Below are 14584 nucleotides of genomic sequence, written 5' to 3'. Positions count from 1 at the left end.
CCCCCCTGCCCCGCTGCGTCCCTGCCACGCAGCCCTCCTGTGCGCCTGCCGCATAGCCCGCGGGGCTGGGCTAGCCCAGCCAGGCAAGGACCGGGCCTAATGGAGGGGGTGAGAGCTTTGCCCGAGTTTACCAAGGCCGAATTGTTCTCCACAGAACACAGTGGGAACGGTCCCAGCCTCCTTGCTGGGGAACCGAGCCTCGGAAGCTACGCAAGTCTTGACTTGGGGACCATTTGCTGACGAGCTTGCCTCACTTGTAAGCCCACAGGACTTTAAAAAAAGGCAATCAAACAAACGAAAAGCACAAGAACGAAAAATTCAATGCCATCTCACTATAAATCTGGAGGGGTTTTTGTCTGTTTACGTTGTTGAGTAATAAAAGCCTAATGTAGGTTTTGCTTTTGAAAAAAAGCTAAGTCAAATGGGAGCCTATTTAGAAGAGGAGACATTTGCTTATGCGTCTGTCTAAGCGCTGATGGCCTTGCGCTGCAATCTCTAGGCTCCGAATATGACAATGAATCACATTAGCCCGCAATAACATTTCCCAGTGTTTCCAGAGTTCTCATTTCAACACATCCATGGATGTATGTAGCAATGATCTTTGTTGTGCTGCCTTGCATGACATCAGATTTTTCCATAAGAACTCTCAGTGACAGCACATACGTAGGCTTTGAGCTAAGAGTATAGTGAGCATGAAATTCCCTTTAACATCAAAATAAGACTCAAAAAGAAAAAAAAGTGGAATCGTCATTTGGAAAACAACAATAATAGATATGACTTTCGGGGCCGCGTAAGTCTCGCTGTCACCGGGATGAGCCCACCGAGGCAGACACCCAGGCAACGGTCCAGATAATCTTATTATTTGCGTGACAGTAGCCATGAGGCCGGGGCGGGGAGGGGGGGACGGCACCGGGCCCCAGCCGCGCTGGGGGGCGGCGGGGGCGGGGGGAAGCGGTCCCGGTGCCGGTGCGGCGGGGATTTTTGCGTGCGCAGCTACTCGTGGCGGCGCGGTAGCGGCGCGGCGCGGCGGGGCACTGCGGAGCGCGGTAATGATGTCAACTTGTTATTTACTTTCCAGCCCCGAATGACTGAGCAGGGCGAAAGGAGAATCAATCAGCCGCCGGGTGACCCGCCAGGCGGAAAAAACAGGAGCCCGGCGCCCGCCGCGGCCGGGGCGGGGGAGGGGAAGCACATGGAGCCGGGCCGCGTTGCATCATCCGCCCGGCGCGGGGCCGCGCGCCGCTCCCGCCGCCCGCGGCGGGGAGGGGGGGGAGGGGGACACGGGGACAGGGCACGGGCGCGCTGGAGGCCGCGGAGCCGCAGCGCTTCTGCCCCCGGGCGCTGCGTTTCCGCCGATAAGCCGCGAAGGCCGTTTCTGCTGATTCACAGCTATGGAGGCCGCGGCCGCCCGCCTTCCCCCCGCGCCGGGGGGTGCCGCCCGCCGCCCGGCCCTCGCCCCGCCGGAGCGGCGGAGCGGCGCTGCCGAGGGCGCGCAGCGGCCGTTGCCTGCCGCCGCGGCTGTCCCCCCAGCGCCGGGCCGGGGGAGCGTGCCCCGCCCGGGGCATCGCCCGCCGCCGTGTGCACAACAAAACGTCGTAAACACGGGATAACGGCGACGCGCTCCTGGCGCTCGTCGTCTGCGCGAGGGCCCCGGCAGCGCGCCTCCCGCCCCCCCGCGGGGCCGGGCTGGGAGCACCTCTCCCGGCCGCAAACTTCGCTCCTAGTAGTAGTAATGATGGTGGTAGTGGGAGTTACGGCAGTCACCGCCGCCAACCGCCGGCGGCCGGGCCGGCGGGAGCGTGCGAGAGGGGCCCGGGTGCCTGCGGGCGCTGTACGTGCGTGGGGGAGGGCAGCGCCGTGGGCAACGCGTGTCCCCGGCCGCGCGGGGCGGCTCCGCTGCCGGCTGCCGGGCTGGCAGAAGGTGAACGCCGCGCTCCTCGGCCAGGTGGGGGAGGGCGGAGGTTGTCCTCCGTGTGCGTGGGGGGGTGGCGTGCGCGTGCTTGGATTGTCACCGGGTGTCTGTTGCGGGGGGAAGGGAGGGCGCGGGGCGTTAAAGCAGCACCACACTGAAAATAACTCGCGTGGCAGCGAGCGGCGGGAGTTACCTGCGGGCACCCCGAGGGGCGTCGGCGGGGCGGGGGATACCCGCGGTGCCCCGAGTGGCGTGTCTCCCTGCGTGCGCGGGAGCCAGGTGGGGGAGGGCGCGGCGCGGCAGGTTCGCCCCCCACCCCGGCCCTCCTCACCCCGCCGGGCCTCGCCGCTCGCCCCCCGGTGCCCCCCCCATCCCCGCCCTCCCCTCCCTCCCTCCCGCCCGGCGGTGGCGGCGGCGGCGGCGGCGGCGGGCCCCGGGCCCCGGGCGCGGCCGGCTCCCCTCAGCGCCGCTCCCGCCGCCGCCGCGCGCCCGCACCGGCCCCGCCACCCGCCCCCCGCCGGCGGAGCCGCGCCGAGCGGCGGCACCTCCTGACCGCCATTCCGCCCCAAAACTTTCCGTTTTCCCCTTCCCACTCTCCGGGACTTCCTTGTGCCGCCCGTGCGCGCGGAGGGGGAGGAGGAGGCGTGTGCGGCGGCGGCGGCGGCGGCGAGGGGGGATTTACAGTCTCCGCGCAGGCTGGCCGGGACCCCGGGGGAAGAGGAGTTGCACCATGCGCGGCAAGTGAGGGGAAAGTCTCCGCCAGCGCCGCCCGCAGAAGTTGAGGCTTTCCCCCGCCGCCCGCGGAGCGGGAGCTGTGCCTTTAACGCCCGCTGAGCGAGGTGAGTTTCCGAGGCGGATTATTCATCCCGGGGACCCTTTTTTTTTTTTTTCTTTCTTTCTTTTTTTTTTTTCCTCTCTCTTACGCGCGCCGAGGTGACAAACGTCCTTCCCCGGCGCAGCCCCCCGAGCCCAGCCCGGGGCCGGGGCCCGCCGCCCCCTCCGCAGCCTGCCCTGGCCCGGCGGGCTGACCCGCCCGGGGCGGGGGGGATGGGGGGTGTCGCTCAGGCGCTGCCTGTTATGACGAAGTTTTTTGAACCCGGGCGTTTTGGGGTCTGTTTGGGGTTTTTTTGCGAGAGCGCTGGGCCGAGGAGATGAGTGTGGGGCTGCCGTCTCGGTGGCGGGTCTGCTTTCATCTGCCCCCCAGCAGACCGACCCCGGGGCCGGGGCCGGGGGGCAGTTTCTGGAGCGACTCCCTACTTCTGAGATAGTATTTTAATGTATTTTTGTCTTAAAAAAAAAAGAAAAAAAAAAGGAGAAATGCTCGGGGGGGAAAAATGCGAGGTATTCACGCTCAAGTGTGGAGTTTGCAGAGCCCGGGTGGGGGAGGGGATCCCATTCATCGCCAGGGCTGGAATCGGCAGCGGGCGGAGGGGCGATCACTCCAGTGCACCGAAGTTTACTTCCAAGTAGGTAAACAAGTTAATCCCCCCTCTCGCCCCCCAGCCTCCCCACCCCCCCCGGTGATGTACGCCGCTGCCGACCCCGCTGCCGGCGCTGCGGGCTGATGGCGGTGCGGCGGGGCAGCCCCGCGGGGGGAGCGGCCGCTGGCGGCCCGGCGCTGCGGGGGAGCGGCCGGGCTGCAGACCTGTTGCACGCCGGTTTGTTGCGGGCCGGCGTGCCCCGCCGCCGGTGGGGCTTCGGCCGGGGAACGGCCGGGCAGCGGGGCGCCGGGCGCGGGGGGTGGCGGGCGCCTCTGCCGCGGGTGCTGTCACCCCGCCGAGCCCGTTCCCCTTTTCGCGGTGCTGGTTTGGTCTCGGCGGCGGTTGGTGCGATCCGTCGGTGCGGTGCGGTGCGCGGGTGCACATCGGTGTGGTGTGATGTGGAGCGGTGACCCTTGACCTATTTAATTGTATGTTGTTGGGTTCTCGAGCAGACATCCTGCACGGCACAAAAAGGGGAAAAAACACAAAGCCACACCCTAAAAGTTAGGCTTGCATATTAATTTCCCGAAGTCGGTGCTGAGACCGAATAAAGGCTTTCCTTTATGTTGCCTCAACATGTCTCTTGCCGTTCCCCGCGAGCACTTGCACGGCGTTTTTCCTTTCTCGACGCACAAGTCTGGAAGTGTGGATGTGCGTGTGCTGGCGGGGGAGGGGAGGCGGTCTGGCTGGTGGAGCTCACGGAGCGTTTCACGAAAAAAAGAAAATATTGCAGCATAATGTTGCAGAAAACTGAAATACTTCGTTGAAAAGAGCGCTCTCCTCAAGTGATGGTTTGAATAAAATGGAGCGTAAAATTAAAATTTCAGGACTGGTATTTTAGGCTAATAGTACGAAAATAAATATACTGTGCCGGAGGGAAATCTGATTGTAGGTAATAAATACAAAGTCTTTCCTCGTGACAAATAGAATGTCATATCTTTCTTCCTTAGCCCACTTATTAGGAATTCTTTCACTGAGACTGCTCGTGTGGCATGTACAAGATTTAACATGATATACCTTGCTTACCATGTGGCTGCACATGCTGGATTTAGGCCTCTTCCTGTCCTACAGTTAGGGTACTGTCAAATACAGAGGCACTGGGCAGGTTTTGAAGCGAATATATTCGGTCTGTGATAGCAGATGTTGTTGGCAAGAGAGCAGGATTGTCCTAGTGTGTTTCGGCGTTGGTTTGGTTTTGTGTGTTGTTGGTTGTTTTTTTTTTTTTTAAACAATTGCCGGTAATAATTGCAACATCTCAACGACAGTGATAGCAAAAAAAGGAAGCTTTCCCACAGAAGGTTCGTAGAGGGGGTGGGAGGAAAAAGGAAAGCGAGAGGGGGAGGATGCTATCACATCAAAAATACATTATACCTTTCTTGGGCTACACACAATAATGGTAAAACCGGTGGAGATTTGAGCAGAGCTGCTATAGTCATCTCAGTTTAACACCTTCAGCAAGCTAAACAACACCCAAGGTTGTTTTTCCTCCCCCTAAGATGAAAAAGTGTGTTTCAGAAGCAAAGAGGATTAAAAATTACACATACATGTAAACACAGGCAACTACACAACTGGCCAGGTCTCATAGGACAAAAAGAAACCCCTCTGCAGATAAGTTGTCATCTAAATACATCCCCTGCCCTTCCCCCAACCGATTCAGTAACTCCAGTGTCCTCTGCCGTGCCACTGTTCTGAATTACGCTGCTACTTCTTCTTTTCAGCGGGTGGCGAGTATCCTCCATGCTCAACAGTAAGAGTGTTGAAAGAGCAAAAATAAGTTAAATCCTTGATGGGGAAGGGGGACATGTCTGCGCCTGGAATTGTCAGGCTTCTGCTCCGCCAGTTTGTCCAGTTTTGGTCCTTCTATTTATTTACAGGCGGGCTTTTCCCATTTCCGTGGCAACGGGGCCAGGAGTAGACCTAGTCCACTTGATGTGTCTCATGTGCCGTGCCTCCTGGAAGAGCCTCCTCAACGGAGGCTCCTCCGGCAGCGGCAGTTATTAAAGGCCTACATCCCTGAGCTTGGAAGGAGCGGAGGAGAACGTCCGTCAGCACGGATGGGATGTTGCTTCTCGGTGGTTGAGATAAGTCAGCAGTGCGGTAGGCTTAGGATTTAGCAATACGCTGAGTTCGGTTCATTGTGGAGACGAGTCCGGAAAACCCATCCCAGGGCTTTAGCCTGGTGATCGCTGTGGGTAGCCGGTGGGCGCGTGCTTTGGTGCCATTAGCTCTTGCCGTTTTCTGTTGGCTTCTGTCAGAGTCCAGTGCTAGAATTTATGCTGTAGTCGGTATCGAACCGCTGTTGTTTATATTTTAGTAGTGTCAAGGGGCCCCCATTCAAATCAGGGCCATTTTGGGAATATCGTAGACGACGGTTCTTGCCCTGAAAAGGTTGTAATGTGCGTAAGTGAGGGAGACAAAAAGCCGAGAGGGTAAATGTTGGAAAAAACTGACTCGGGGGAACAGCAGCTGACTGTAGTGCCTTATCTGTGGGACAACAGCGTGACCTCAGCCGGTAGGAGAGAGGAGAGTTGTTAACACCTGGCAGCGCCGCTGCCGATAAATTGGGCTGCTCTGCGCAGAGAGGGTGCGGGCATCCCTTCGCCTTTGCGACCTGCGATCCGTACCCTGCGTTCTCTTCACTGTTACTCTTTTGATTCCTACTATTATTTTAGATTATGTACACCAGCCTGCCCATAAAACGATCAAGGTTTTGTAACTCTTGAGGGCAGATTCTTTTTTTCGTAATCTTCATTATGAGGCAAGATGGAAGTAATTTTGTAAACTCTCTTTCAGCTGCTAAATTAAACTCCATTCCCTCTTCCCCTCCCTCCTCTTGCCTATTTTTAGTTCGGAGGAAATGGCTGACCTCTTTACAGCAAGAACCCAGACCCCCTGGGTGCCATTTGTAGGTTTCTACCAAATGGCCTACTTGGACAAGTTGGTTGAAATTAAACAAAAACATTGGAACTACGGCTCTGCATAGGAATAGCAGCCTTCCTGTCAACATAAAATCTGTCATTTTAATGATACTGAAACAAACATCCAAAGGTGAAAAACGGGGTTTAGCTTATTTTTCTTTTGTTTGGTAGACAAGAGAATATTTTAAAGGATTTTTTTGTGGCAGTGTGGTCATTAATATAATGGAGTTTCATTTAAGAATGACTGACAGTAGTTTGTTTTACAAACACAAGAAGCCTCCCAAAGTTAGGACTGTGTAAAAGCTAGGGGGAATCAAAGAAGGATGTTCAGTCTTGTAAGAAAAGGTCATTGTTTCTTACCAGTTTTCTTCTCGTGTAGAGATCTTATCCTAGATGGAGATTTATAAATTATAGTTACTAATGTTTAGTAATTCCATAGAAGTATAAAATTGCTTCTGCTAGCTTAACTGAAAGCAAGTTTAACTATGGATACATGGCTGGTTTTGAAGGTTAAGGAGCACAGGCATCTTGCATCGCTTTTCTTGTGCATGTTTGTATTTAGTTTAAGTGATATTGATGCTTTAGAAATATTGGACTCTAGCAGCAGGTATTGGATTTCCTCATTTGTTGTTTGAGGAGAGAAGGGTATATGGGTGTGCACGCAGTCTGTATATTGCCTCTGTAATCCTCTGTCCAGGTCCCAGCCACCAGTCCCTTTCTTTGCTCTTGGGTTACTGGTATGACTGCAGTAGGAAAAGAGGCTTGGGGTTAGGCGCATCTGATAATTTGGCTTCCATTTTTATAATTTTGTTGACTTTATGCAATAAAAGGGCTATCACAGTGTTTAACCCCATTTCTTGACCTTCTCTATCTGTCGTATGGACAGTCAATACATGTCTGCTTGCCCTATTTAAATTGGAGTGCATGTAGAGATTCATAATTTTATATGAAGTTATGACAGAATTTTATGCCAAGAACCCTATGGCATCCATTCAGTATAAAATCCTGATAATAGTACTGTAGTATGAAGAAGCAATTATTTTAATATTTCAGCTAAGTGCAGTGCATAAGTACCATTTGGCTTGGGTGTTGAATCTTACTCATTTACACAGTACCACTGAACACGTGGACAAAACAGTGCCTCTTGATGCTTAGACGACAGGATTTGTGGCCTGTTTATGAACAGACGAGTAGCACTAATAATGTGTAATAATTATATATATATACACACTCATCAAAATACTTTTGTCTAATTAAGTGCTGAGTTTTATTGACTCTCTTCGCTATTGGAAAGTGAAACAAGGCTTTTTAAAAAGCAGTCTTCTCCATTAATATGTAACGGTTACTCTATACGTTGCTCCACTGCCATTCGAAACGTGATTTCATTTACTGACCTAAATTTCATTTGATCTCCTAACTCTTAGTTACAGTTTAACCTCTTACTACTATGTAGTGGGTTTAGAATGCATTTTCTCACATAAAATCATTATTTTGTAAGGTGGAAAGATGTGGTAACATCAAATGTGATTTTTTTTTTTTTTCCCAATTGAAACACAACTTCCCCATACCTGCAATAAATTGTTGATACAGCAACGAAGCAACGTTTTTCCCTTAGGCATTAAAAATGCTTGGAAAATATCCTTTGACATTATCTTCAAGAAAACAAAGAGAATTTTCTTTTGGTGGATAGATTCCCTTTGTCATTCTGCAGAATGATACATTTATTGTGCTCCTTTTTGAAGGCAGCAAACTGCACTGGATGTACAACTTTGGCTTCTGCTGTATTTTGCTGTGTACTGCTATCAGCTCTTCATTAATCCTCTACCATTGAATGGAGGCTCTGCAGAATATTCTCCGTAGTTCAAGAGTGAAGCCAACTATTTACGCTCTATATTTCTGAACAGAATAATCATGTTATAATAGCACCGCTGAAAGAAAGCTGTTGCATTATTGTAATATGTATACAGCTGTTGTTGTGTTTCATGCTTAGAAGTGTCCACTGATGAGTTTGTGCCAATTTGAACACAACCCTGTAGCCTACAGCAAAATCATTGGAAAGACGTTCTTCCAAAAGAATTGACCTTCCCAGTGTACAGTTAATACATACACAAGTTTTTTATAAAGTGAAGTAAAAATACAGATTTTTTGCAAATCCACATATGTTGGTAACTTACAATTAGGAATTGTTATAACCGCATGATGGTTTCAGTGTCGTGTAGCAGCTACAGGTTGCTTGTTGTCTATGCCAGTGGGTTGAGTCTAGTTGCTACTGGCAAAGGATATGCACGCGTCCGGGGACCCATTAGTATTAAGACTTTTGTTAGCACATAGTCTCAATTGGGATTGTTGGCCAGTAATCAGTTTCACAAATATTAATTGTTTAAAATGAACTACATTAATTGCCATATGTGTGTGCACGCGCACATACGTATACCTACGTAGATAGCTTTAAGGTAGTCTGAAAAGTCGCTTTGGAGAAAAAAGGAGTCACCCTGAGGTTGGAGAACGGTGCTGGAGCGCAATGGATAGGCTCGCAAACCCTGAACTAGGATACGCTCAGGTTTGAAGCTCCAGTCAGCAGCACCTGAGGTGGTGCAGAGCCAGCAAAATGAATGGAGGACTGGGCCAGGCTGGGTGTCAGGTTTTGGGAGAAGACAGAGGCGCAGCACCCTTTAATTCCGTGCTTGCTGAAACGTGGCAGCGTTGGGAGTGGATACTGTGCTTGTACATCTGACTGAGTATGGTGAGACCAGGAGGCGACGACTGGGGTACCGTATGTGGCTGAGGGATGCATTCAAACTTCAAAATCATATCATCTTAATTTTTTCCTCCTTTTTTTTTTTTTTTAAATTCTGTTTAGTTTTTGGTTGCTCTTAGCAGTAAAATTTAAACCCTGATCTCAACAGAGAGAGAGAGACGAAATTACCCTCTTCCCTAGCATTCTCCACAGATAGGGTCGAGCTGTGCTGACGGGGTAGGACGGAGGATCCAAGCACAGACAGCGCCTGTTCGTATTGTGGGGATTAGTTTCTAAGGATATCTATCTGGTGCTTTTTACAGTCGCAAAACAAACTTAACTCTTCTCGTGCCCATTTACATGCACATATGAATTAGACCTCTGGGAATTAATTTGGATACAGAATTGATTGAAACACACCAAATCTTTTCTGATTTTTTCAGAAGGCATGGGTAATGCTGCCAATTGTATGCATTCAACTCGCTTTCTTTGTAGCTTAATTTTGCTGGTTTTTTTTACTTTCTGGATTGAGTTTTGTCTTTTTTTAATGTAAGAGCCTCTGTAGTTTTATGTAGTTAATATAGTTTACTTTAAAATTTGTTGACTTTTAAACTAAAATAATGTAATCTGGAAGGCACGGATAAAAGGCAGGCCCGAGGATTATTCTAATGAGGAACACCTCTTCCTATCCCAGTTCTCAAAAATGAAAGTAAAGAACAGAAGCAGGTACATTTTTAATAACATTGCATAGTGTTCACAAGACAGATATTGTGTCATTCTATGAAAGGTATTCAAGGTTTCTTTATTTCCATTTTGATTATTACTGGTTTTTTTGGGTTGATGGTGTTATAACTCATTAACAATGCTCATTTGTATTTGTAGGAATCTGTTTTTATATTAAAAAACCCAAACACACTCAGTTCTGATACTTCTGCTTGTATCAATAAGTATCTTACATAACCAGTTAATTTAAATGAGCCAATTAATTTTAAAAGTAGTGCATGACAGCGTATCATAAAAACTCATGCAGCTTCATTCTCACAGGATTTTATGTGCTTGGAAAAAAAACATAAGCTAAAAGGATGGCCCTAAATATAGTATTAAAGTGGAAGGAAAGAACCTTCCTGTATTACATACAGCTCAAATTTACTAAAGCATTAACATAATGATTACTCTGACTGCTGATGAATGAAATCAACTCTTGTGAGAGACAACCATCATGCCTTTACTACCTCGTCTGGTAATGCTGGGTAGAGGGTAGGTGAAAAACAGAATGTAGCTTAGGCCCTGATGGGCAGTTTACAAGAAGGAGGAAGAGGAGTGGGAGCAGGCTACCTCAAAAGCGAGGCTCCACTGGTTGTAACCTGCTGACCGTCAAGTAGCCAACGAAAATTCTTTAGGGATTTTCTGAACTGTATTTTTTTTTCTTGGCTAAGATGACATGCCTTCAAAATACTTATTCCTGTGCATTTCTTCAGTGTTTTGATGGTAGTTTATATGGTATGTGGGTATTTTCCAATACGTTAGTGTTACTTTGTGGTAACAGCAATGGCTTTTTGTGTGTGTCTGGTTTTTCTAATGTTTTGCATGTTTGTATGCATATATGCTCGCTGCTGGATTAAATTTTTTATTTTAAAGTTTGCTTAGGGTAAACAGTATGTTCTTCATGGTGTCTATTACATTACCAACAGCATGTATTTTGGATTAAAAAACCACGTGAAACATGGAAGGATTCTGTGTTCTCTAATGGCAACATGTTAAATGCAATTACACGTTGTCAATTTGATCATACTCGGTGAATGGTGGCTTCATAGATAAGGTTTGTTGTGCATAGCAGGTGTTTATGTACATGGAGTCCAGTGTGAAAGAAGGAAATTTAATTTCTTCCTACTAAAAATATGTAGTGACCTGTATCCTGTACATATTTAAAACGTGTTCAGATAATTACAGTGAATACTTTTGTATTGTTTGCTCCTATATTCGTATTGCCATGAGATTTTTTTGAAGTACAACATTTTTCCCTTTTTTAAGTAAATTTGAATATGTGTCTATTGAAAGAAAAAAATCTATTCCTTACCATCTTTACAAGGCAATTGAGAGGGCACTCCTTTCCTACAGAACTAGTATGAAGATTTTATTAATGACTGGTTTTGAAGAATTTTAAAGATCAAAACACATTGTCAATTTATTTTGTTGCTAGTTTATTAAAGAGTGTGAATGTAAAATTCTACTTACTAAAGTACAATCCCATTTTCCATCAAATTATAAATTACGATAGCAAAGTATTGTAAGAAGATTATGAAGAAAAATTATCTCCCTTTCGGTGATCAGTTTAGAGTTAGAAGTAATGATTGCTTTAATTTGTTAATCTTCTGTTAATCTGTAAGTTAGTTTCTTGGCTGACAGAGTTGGGTTTAGGGTATTAGATTGCCTCTGAACAAGCCTCTGTTGGGTTTTTCCAACCTTCTTGTAATTGCTTTAAAACTTTTTTTTTTAACTTCCTCTCCGTCCCGATGAAAACTATTGGAGTTTCCAGTGAGGTTTAAGAGGTTTCGTTTTAATGGATGTTTTCTGTGTTTTGTAGTTTTTCTTTCTGTCAGCTCCACGATAACACAGGTAACGCCAAGCAAGGACAGAGCTGATGATGCATTTGTGTTCTGAACGTTCAACAAATCCTGTTACGGCTGTGGCCTGATACTGTAAAAACGTATTTGGCGTGTGCTGGAGACTTCCAGGAGCAGGCCTTATAGGATGGCAGCACAGAGTCTTGACTGATTAAGTAGACATTCTGAGCCTTTTTTAAAGCGACGGAGGGCGTGCGTGATTTCAGCTTTAGTCCTGACGGTCAGTGTTCTTGTAATGAAACAGAGATTGTGGTGTCCCTCTCCTTTCCTGTAGTCCACGTAAATCATCTTTTTTTATGGCATAACTTCCATGATCTATTTTGAATACCACTCTTATCTGAATCCTCACAATGTTCTTTGAAGTTTCTGTAGCTGACAAACGTGAAGTCGAGATTTAGAGCCCAGTTTCTTTAAAATGTGCAGGAGCTGTGTTGGCTGTGTTGAAATTTACTTGGGCTTAATATTTTGCAGTATAAAGTGTAAGACTCAGCAATTTGAGGTTGCAAACACATACACTGAAAAGCGACCGGCTTAGATGGATGGTTGGCACCTATGACTTTTTTCAGTCAAGTGCCCTTAGTTTTTCAGGCCCGCCCACACCAAAAGGTCTAAGAAACTCCAGCAGCAGCCACCCATAAAGCAACTGGCAAGCAGTGGCAGGGCGCTCTCGTCGTTGCCCGTCTAGATCATGTTTAGTCTCAAAACTATTCTGCCAGCTGTGACCTATCCTATAAGAAGCCCGACCCGTCGGGTCCGGCACCTGATGCTTGTCTTTCGCGTAGGGGTTACGAGTGCCATACCCTCTGTCGCGACCCCGTGCCAGCCTTCCCGCCCAGCGGTAGGTGCACCCCGCGCCCCTTGCCTCGGCCAGGGCTGGAGCTGCACTTTCTCTACTCCCTTCCGCGATGAGCCCCAGCAGCCTGGCTCTCGTGGCTTTGTACAGCAGCGCCAAGCCTAGCTCAGCCGAGGGGTTAATGCCAGCCCAGCAAAGCCTTCCGGAGGTACGAGTCCTGCGGCTGGCTTGGTTGACACCAGGGAGGCTCAGTTGGAAGGCAGAAGCCTGACGGCACGTGGCGCAACGCTTCATCCTTCGCATTAGATGCTGGCCATAGAAATAAATACGAAGGTTTCACTGCTCCTAAATGCAAAAAAAAACCCTAGAGTGGGTATGTCTGTGTACTGGTGATGTGGTGTGTGTGTTTTACTTTAATTTACTGGTTTTCTCTGGGGTGGTTGCTCTGTGTTTGTCAACAGTGGATAAGGAAAATTATGCAGAAGGAGCATTATGTTTATTTTTCTAACCTTAAAAATAAATTTTCTGACTCAAAGTTTTTTCATTTGGTGACTCAAACATTCTACGAATAGTTGTTTTACATAAACAGATAATTATTTATGCTGTTAGCATTGTCTTAATTGTTGTTTTTGTCTTTGGGAATACATATGGTTATTTCTCTGGTGTCTCAAGTGGAGCGAATGTCTTGCCAGCCTGTTTAACGTGCTAACGTATGTGAGAAAGTATGCCCTGTGGCCTGAAACATCATTCATGTATTTGCCAATTGCCTCAGTCTTTTAATTTCTGTTTGTATGCATTGCATTTGGTTAGGTTGAATTTATTATTGATTTCAACTGTTTGCAAATACTCTACTGACAGACCGTTTGCTTGTGTCTCCTTTGAGCCAGCATTTTACCCTCATTAGTCTATGGATGTGTTCTTTTGAATGTTAGCCAAATGCATTCATAAAAAACGTAAAATTAAAAGAAAGGAAAAGTACGAGAGCTGTGTGACCTATTATTTGTAAACAACATTATGAAACGGCCTTTCAGTGTTTGACTCTATACTATACGATTTTTTTTTTTTTTTAAAGTTTTCTCTTTTTATTCTCTCAGGTTTTCTGAGCTTCCCATCATACACAGCCATTTGCTCAGATGTTTTAATTGCTATTTCTGGTGTGGGTTTTTTTTTGGTACATTCTTGTTTGGTTTGTTTTTGAAGACTAAAGCTACTAGGTAAAAACCAGCAGTAATATTTACCAGGTCTCTCATTTTGTAGTTTCAAACCATGGCTTGCAAGCTGCTAGGGGACACACGAACTGGTTTTTTTAGAGATCTGGGGCAGGGTGGGGGGGAAAGGAAGTCTATTGTCATTCTGTTCAAATTCACTGTACAAGGTATCTTTATAGGTCCGCAAATTTAAAGAGATTAAAAACCACTGATCTAATTATATTGTAAACTTCTAAGGATGTGATGATATCTATTTTTATGACTTGCTGCTTTGTGGGTGTATATATCATTATGCAAGTAATAATGTTTGTTTTCACAGAAGGTAATTTATACCAACACTAAATTTTGGCATCGGTTTTGTTATATTGTGTAGATTTTTATGAAAATACCCCTTCTCTTTTGTAGGGCTGTGATCAGTATCCTCTGATAGAACACAGACCTGGCTGATCTTTAGTTGCACAAAGAAAAATCTAGAGAGGAGCATTTGGATTCCCTTAGTTTGTGTTTATCAGGTCTGTCGCATAGCAAGCCTGCTTAACTGATTTTTCTTTTCTTTTTTTTTGGGTCTTGCACAGTACTGGTTTTGTTTTAGACTCCAGCCATTTATATGGTGCCATCGCATTTCAGTAAATCCAAATTCTTGCATCTTAAAATGTCAGGAGTTTTGTTATTTGATGTTACTACATTTCTGTTCTCTCCTCTGCTTGAGAGCAGCACTCCTTGCTAATGTTAGGAGGGGTTAGGTAGAGGAGGTGTGTATGGAGAGAGTGGGGGTGGGAAGTAAAACAGGCTCTGGCTGTTTACACATTCCAGGCAACCATAGAACTGCTCTCTTTGAGGCCTGAAATATTTTCCTTTTCACTATCAGTCTTGCAGATCTGGGGTATTTGGGCACACTGCCAATAAAAATA

At 47.4% G+C, this 14584-nt stretch overlaps 1 protein-coding gene across 4 annotated transcripts in view; it reads left to right on the top strand.

The window, feature by feature from the left end:
- Positions 1 to 2426: 2426 nt before the first annotated feature.
- TBL1X (transducin beta like 1 X-linked) overlaps positions 2427 to 14584 on the top strand; it is a 201679-nt gene continuing 189521 nt past the window's right edge. For 3 of the 4 annotated variants that reach the window (XM_075133485.1, XM_075133495.1, XM_075133467.1), the window contains exon 1: positions 2432 to 2751. The gene's annotated coding sequence lies outside the window, so the exon portion shown is untranslated. Of the gene's footprint in view, positions 2752 to 14584 lie in introns of all 4 variants that reach the window. The other variant, XM_075133458.1, reaches the window with a different exon arrangement.

This window comes from Calonectris borealis, chromosome 1 (genome assembly GCF_964195595.1).
Source record: "Calonectris borealis chromosome 1, bCalBor7.hap1.2, whole genome shotgun sequence".
Classification (NCBI taxonomy): Eukaryota; Metazoa; Chordata; class Aves; order Procellariiformes; family Procellariidae; genus Calonectris; species Calonectris borealis.
This window is presented reverse-complemented; position numbering and strand designations above follow the sequence as displayed.